A 7,311-nucleotide genomic window follows, 5' to 3' on the forward strand; every position below is an offset into this window, starting at 1 on the left:
CTTTCCCTATTGAAATGCCTTTTATTTTCTTCTCTTGTCTAATTGCATTGGCTAGGACTTTCAGTACTACATGGGATAGAGCAGAGAAAGTGGGCAGCCTTGTTTTGTACCCACTTTTAGTGGAAAAAGTTCAGCTTTTTCCCCATTCAGTATAATGTTAGCAGTAGTATTTTCATAAGTGGCTTTTATTATGCTGAGAAATGGTCCTTCTATGCCAATTTTACTGAGAGTCTTGATCATAAAGACATATTGTATTTTGTTGAATGCTTTTCCCACATCAATTGAAATGATCATATGGTTTTTACCTTTCTTTCTGCTAATATGGCATATTACATTTATGGTTTTGCATATGTTGAACCACCCTTGCATCCTTGGAATAAAGCCTACCTGGTTGTGAAGAAAAACCTTTTTTATATGCTGTTGAATACAGTTAGCAAGTATCTTGTTGAGAATTTTTGCATCTATATTAATCTGTGATATAGGTTTGTAGTTTTCCTTTTTTGTCGTATACTTGCCTATTTTAGGAATGAGAGTTATGGAGGCTTCATAGAATGAATTCTGAAGGGTTCCTTCCTTTTCGATCTCTAGTAATAGTTTAAGTAAAATGTAGGTTACCTCTTCTTTAACAGCTGTAAAATCCAGCAGCAAAGCCACCAGGGCCTGGACTTTCCTTTTTTCTGGGAGGTTATTTAATACTGATTCAATCTCATTGCTTGTTATTGGTCTATTCAGGCTTTCTGTGTCTTCCTGAGTCTGTCTTGGTAGATTATATGTGTTGAGGAACTTGTCCATCTCATCCACCTTTTCTTCTTTGTTGGCATAGATTGACTCATAGTATCCTTAAATGATGTTTTGTATTTCTGTTATGTCTGGTGTAATGTTGCTTGATTCGTTGTGAACTTGACTTATCTGGTTCCTTTCTTCTTAATTAGTCTGGCTAATGGTGTGTCAATCTTGTTTATCTTTTCAAAGAACCAACTTTTTTCTTTCATTTGTTTTCTGTAAAGTTCACTTATTTTCTATTTCATTTATTTCTGCTCAAATCTTTATTATTTCTTTTCTCTTGGCATTTTTGTTGTTGTTTTTCCAATTTCCTGAGGCATTATGTTTAGGTTGTCCTTTTTCCACCTTTCCATATTTTTCTTGTATGCACTAACTGCTATGAATTTCCTTCTTATGACAGCTTTTGCAGTGTCCCATAGATTATGGAAGCTCATGCACTCATTATCATTTCTTACCATGAATATTTGATTACAGTCTTAATCTCTTCAGTAGTCATGAAGTCATTCAGAAGTAAGTTATTTAGTTTTAGGTTGTCCTTTTTCCACCTTTCCATATTTTTCTTGTATGCACTAACTGCTATGAATTTCCTTCTTATGACAGCTTTTGCAGTGTCCCATAGATTATGGAAGCTCATGCACTCATTATCATTTCTTACCATGAATATTTGATTACAGTCTTAATCTCTTCAGTAGTCATGAAGTCATTCAGAAGTAAGTTATTTAGTTTCCATGTATTTGTGTGTTTAAGAACATTTATCCTGAGACTAATATAAAGTTTAATTCCATCATGGTCAGAGAAGAAGTTGGATATAGTTTTTATGCCTTTGAATCTGTAAAGGCTGGTTTTGTGCCCTATCATGTGGTCTATCTTTGAAAAGGTATCATGCAAGGCTGAGAGAAATGTATATTTTGTGTCTTTTGAGTAGAAAGTTCTATAGATGTCTGTCAATTTCATCTGATTTATGGTATCTTTAAGGTCCTGAATCTCTCTGCTTAGTTTTTTGTCTCATTGCTCTATCTAAATGAGATAAAGGGGTGTTGAGATCTCCAACATTTATTGTCTTTCAGTCTACCTTTCCTTTTAGATCTAGTAGTCTTTGGGTGCTCCTGAGTTGTGTGCATTGGTATTTATAAGCGTTATGTCTTCCTGATGAATTAGCCCCTTTACTGCTATATAATGTCCTTCTTTGTCTCTTCTTACAGTTTTTGTCTTAAAGCCTATTTTGTACAAAAATCAGTATGGTGAGTCTCAGTCTTTTTTGGTTTCCATTGGCATGGAATACCATTTTTCTGTCCTTCACTTTTAATCTATGCATGTCTTTATCCAGGACATATTGAAAGTGTTAAGAGAGAAACAATTTCAACCAATATTAATATGTCTAGCAAGATTATCCTTTATATGCATAGAAAAGATTAAAATCTTCTCAGACAAGCAAAATCTTAAAGAATTTGCCAACATCAGACTGGCTCTTCAAGAAACTCTAAATAGAGTCCCATTCCAGGAAAACTAAGAATGAACAGCCAGAAATAAGGAAATTGAAGAAAACCAAGACAATGGCCAACTTAAAGGTAGGAACAAGTCTGGAAATATTAATAATATTGAATGCTAAAGGATTAAATTTTCTAATCAAGAGACACAGACTAGCTGATTGTATAAAAAAACAGAAACCATCTATCTGTTGCATACCAGAAATGCATCTTATGGATAAAGATACACATTTACTAAAAGTGAAGGGCTGGAAAAAGCTATTCCATGCAAATGGGATTTTATAAAAAAGCTGGAGTAGCAATGCTAATTTCTGAGAAGATAGGCTTTAAAACAAAAACTGTTCAAGGAGGCAGTATATTGTAGTAAAAGGGCTAATCCATCAAGAAGATAAAATGGTCATAAACATCTATGCACTTAACACAGGAGCACCAAGATATGTGAAGGAAATACTGTTAGACCTAAAAGGAAAGATAGACTGTTGCACACTAATTGTTGGAGACCTCAACAATGCACTATCTCCTCCGGGAAGATGATCTAGACAAAAATAAGTAAAGAAGTAAAGGATCTAAATGATATCATATATCAAATGTACTTAACAGACATCTATAGAACTTTCCACCTGAAAACAACGAGATACAATTTTCTTCTCACGCCCACGTAGAATCTTTTCGAAGATTGACCACATGATAGGGCACAAAACAAGCCTCTACAGATTCAAAATTATAGAAAATATATCCAGCATCTTCTCCGATCATGGTGGATTCAAACTTGATTTTAATTTCAAGAGAAATCCTGGGAACCAGCAGTTAGCATAATGGCTATGTCGCTGGACTCCCACGTAGTTGACCACGGTTCGAGTCCCGGACCCGGTGGCTTAAAACTCACGCCAGGCACGTGTGTGTGCATGCCCAAGATCCCAAGAGGAGAATGGAGGAGAAGGGATTGCGGCGTGACCATCCTCCCTGGGGGGTGATTTCTCGCTTTCTGTCTCTATGTCTGTCTGGCGAGCACACACGCCCTATAGTGAAAATTTCTCCAAAAAAAAAAAAATCCTCAAAAATAAACAAATACATGGAAACTAAACAGCCTACTCCTGAATGACTTCACAACTACTGGAGAAATTAAGACTGAAATAAAAAGAATCATGGAGGTCAATGACAATGAGGACACGAGATACCATAATCTTTGTGACACTGTAAAAGCAATCATAAGAGAGAAGTTCATAGCAATTAGTGTACATAAGAAGAAAATGGAAAGAATGCAAATGAATCACCTATATCATGCCTCAGATAACTGGAAAAGCAACAGCAAATAATTGAAAAAACTCCAGGAGAAAAGAAATAATAATGATCCAAGCAGAAATAAATGAAATAGAAAATAAACAAACTATACAGAAAATAAATGAAAGTAAAAGCTGATTATTTGAAAAGATAAACAAAATTGATACACCACTAGCGAGCCTTATTAAGAAGAGAGAAAGAAACCAGGTAAATAAAATTTTCAATAAAGTTGGCAATATTACAACAGATATAATAGAAATACAAAACAACATTGAGGACACTAAGAACAACTATATATTAACAAACAAGACAATCTGGATGAGATGGACAAATTCCTGGACATATATAATCTACCAAGATTGACGCAGAAGGATGTAGAAAGTCTGAATGGGCCCGTAACAAGCAAGGCGATTGAATCAGTAATTACTCCCCCTCCCCCAACAAAGAAAAGCCCTGGTCCTGATGGCTTCACCTCTGAATTCTACAAAACTTTTAAAGAAGAGTTATCCCCCATTCTGCTCAAGTTATTTCTAAAGATTCAATAAGGTGAATCTCTCCCTAATTCATTCTAGGAAGCCTCTATCACCCTTATCCTTAAAACAGATAAGGACAGGACAAGGAAGGAAAACTATAGACCAATATCTCTGATGAATATAGACACAAAGATTCTCAACAACATACTAGCAAATCATATCCAACAGCATATAAAAAAGATTACACATCACGACCAGGTAGACTGTTTGTTTATAAATTTTGTTCACCATATGTAAAACCATAAATGTAATGCACCATAATAACAGAAAGAAAGAGAAAAAAATATGATCATATCGATTGATACAGAAAAAGCACTTGATAGGATACAACATCCCTTCATGATCACGACTCTCAGCAAAATCGACATAGAAGGGTCATTTATCAACCCAATAAAAGTTATCTATGAAAACCCATAGCTAACATCATCCTTAATAAGTAAAAGCTGAATGTCTTTCCACTAAAAACTGGTATAAGACAAGGATGCCCGCTTTCTCCACTTCTTTTTGGTAAAGTTCTGGAAGTCCTCACCAATGAAATCAGAAACAGGAATAAAATAAAAGGCATTGAAATAATAAAAGAAGAGGTGAAACTATCTCTATTTGCAGAAGACATGATGGTATACATAGAAGACCCAATGGTATGCATGAAAAACTTCCTGGAAGTAGTATATGAATACAGTAAAGTTGCAGGATACAAAATGAACATACAGAAATCTATAGCATTTCTATATACGAACAGCAGGCAGACTGAGATAGAACTGAAAAAAAGTAATTCCATTTACCATAGCCACAATAAGTATAAGATAATTAGGTATAAATCTAACCAAAGAAGTTAAAGCCCTCCATAAGGAAAAAATATGAGAAGCTAAAAATAGAAATTGAAAATGACACAAAAAAGTGGAAGGACATTCCATGTTCCTGGATTGAAAGAATTAATATAATCAAGATGGCAATACTATCCAAATTAATCTACTTGTTTAATGCAATCCCAATCAAAATTCCAGAGATATTCTTCATACATCTAGAAAAGAAAAACACACAATTTGCCTAGAATCATAAAAGACCTCGAATTTCCAAGGCAATACTGCACAAGAAGAGTGGAGTGGGTGGCATCTCACTTTCTGACACAAAAATATACTACATAGCTGTTGTAATAAAAATCAGGACGGTATTTCCACAGAAATAGACAGGTGGACCAATGGAACAGAATAGAGTCCCAAGAAATAAACTCCCATTAATGCAGCACACTGTTTTTTGACGAAGGCTACCGGTCAATCCAGTGGGGAAAGGAAAACTTCTTTAGCAAATAGTGCTGGAAAAACTCAGTATCCATCTGCATAAAGATGTATCCGAACCCCTGTCTCTCACCTTGAAGAAAATCAACACAAAGTGGACCAAAGATCTAAACCTAAGACCTCACACTATAAAACTGCTGCTGGAAAACACTGGGGAATCCCTGGGAGACATAGGTTAGGCAAAGACTTTAAATAAGACCTCCAAAGCACAGTCAGTAATCCCAAGTGGGATTACATCAGATTAAGAATTTTCTGCATGGTGAAAGACATAGTAATGAGTGTGAATCGACACCCCTCAGAATGGGAAAATATTTTTGTAAATTATGCACCAGATAAGGGACTGATAACCAGGGTACACAAGGAACTCAAGCAGCTGTCCCCCAAAAGAGATGATTAATCCTATTAAAAGACGGGAGAATTGGTTGAAAAAAAAAAAAAAAAAACACTCTTTAAGGAAGACATAGGAATAGCCAAAAGGCATATGAAAAATGCTCATCATCCCTCATTGTAAGGGAGATGAATGTCAAAACCACAATGAGATACCACCTAATCCCAGTCAGAATGACTAAGATTTAAAAAAAATCAATGATAAGTGCTAGCAGGAGTGTGGTGAAAGGGGAAATCTTCTACACTGCTGGTGGGAATGTAAATTGGTCCAGTCACTCTGGAGAACAATTTGGAGATTCCTCAAAGACCTAAAAATAGATTTACCATATGATCTAGCAATCCCACTTCTTGGTATCTACCCAAAGGACAGAAGCATTCTTAATCAGAAAAGTGCTGGGATATCCATGTTTATTGTGGCATTATTCAGAATTGCTGACATGGAACCATCCCAAATGCCCACAAACAGATGAATGGATTGAAAAACTGTGGCACACATACTCTACGGAATATTACTCAGCCAAAAACAAAACAAAACAAAACAAAAAAACAAGACCCTGGTTTTTGACAGAAGTTGGTGAATATGGAAGATTTGCTGCTGAGTGAAGCAAGCCTAGCTATGAAGGAGAGACATTGTATGTATCTACTTAATATATACTGAGCGTCCACACTCTATGGCTGAAATTGAATGACTAAAGGTTATAGTAACTAAATAAATGGTTATGAATACCAGATACAATGTAGGAACAGGATGGGTGAAGGAGTACAGTTTGAGGAAGGACATTAAGGAGAAAAATAGAGAGGAAAAGCATTTATGGGACAAAGAAATGGATTATTATCTATTGAAAATCACTTTTGAGACTGGACTGGTGAGAAATGTACACGTGTTGGAATATTCACTTTGTAAGCTATGTAATGTGATAGAATGTATAAAAGTAATGGAAATAAAAAGAAAGAAAACATTTTAAAATTTTAAATTCAAAAAAGAAAAGATGTGCAAATACTTTTCCAAGTGAGCATTCTTCTGTCCTTTGGGTTGATACCCAGGGGTGGAATTGCTAGATAATATGGTAGTTCTCTTTGAAGGCCTTTTAGGAACCTCCCTATTGTTCTCCACAATGATTGGACCAATTAATATTCCCACTAACACTCTAAAACTGTAGCACTGTTTCCTTTTCACCACAACCCCTCCAGCACTTAACAGTTTTTTGTTTGTTTGTTTGTTTTTTTAATCTTCACCATTCTGATTGGGGCTACATGGCATCTCATTGTGGTTTTGATCTGCATCTCCCTTATGTTGAGGGATGTTGAGTATTTCTTCATAGGCTTTTTGGCTGTTCATATATCTTCTTTTTTTTTTTAGAGAGAGATTTTCACTGTAGGGCGCGTGCGCTCGCCAGACAGACAGAGAGAGACATAGAGACAGAAAGCGAGAAATCACCCCCCAGGGGGGATGGTCACGCCGCAATCCCTTCTCCTCCATTCTCCTCTCGGGATCTTGGGCACGCACGCACACGCGCCCGGCGTGAGTTTTAAGCCACCGGGTCC

This window comes from Tupaia chinensis, unplaced genomic scaffold, assembly GCF_000334495.1.
Source record: "Tupaia chinensis unplaced genomic scaffold, TupChi_1.0 Scaffold144426_1, whole genome shotgun sequence".
Taxonomy (NCBI): domain Eukaryota; kingdom Metazoa; phylum Chordata; class Mammalia; order Scandentia; family Tupaiidae; genus Tupaia; species Tupaia belangeri.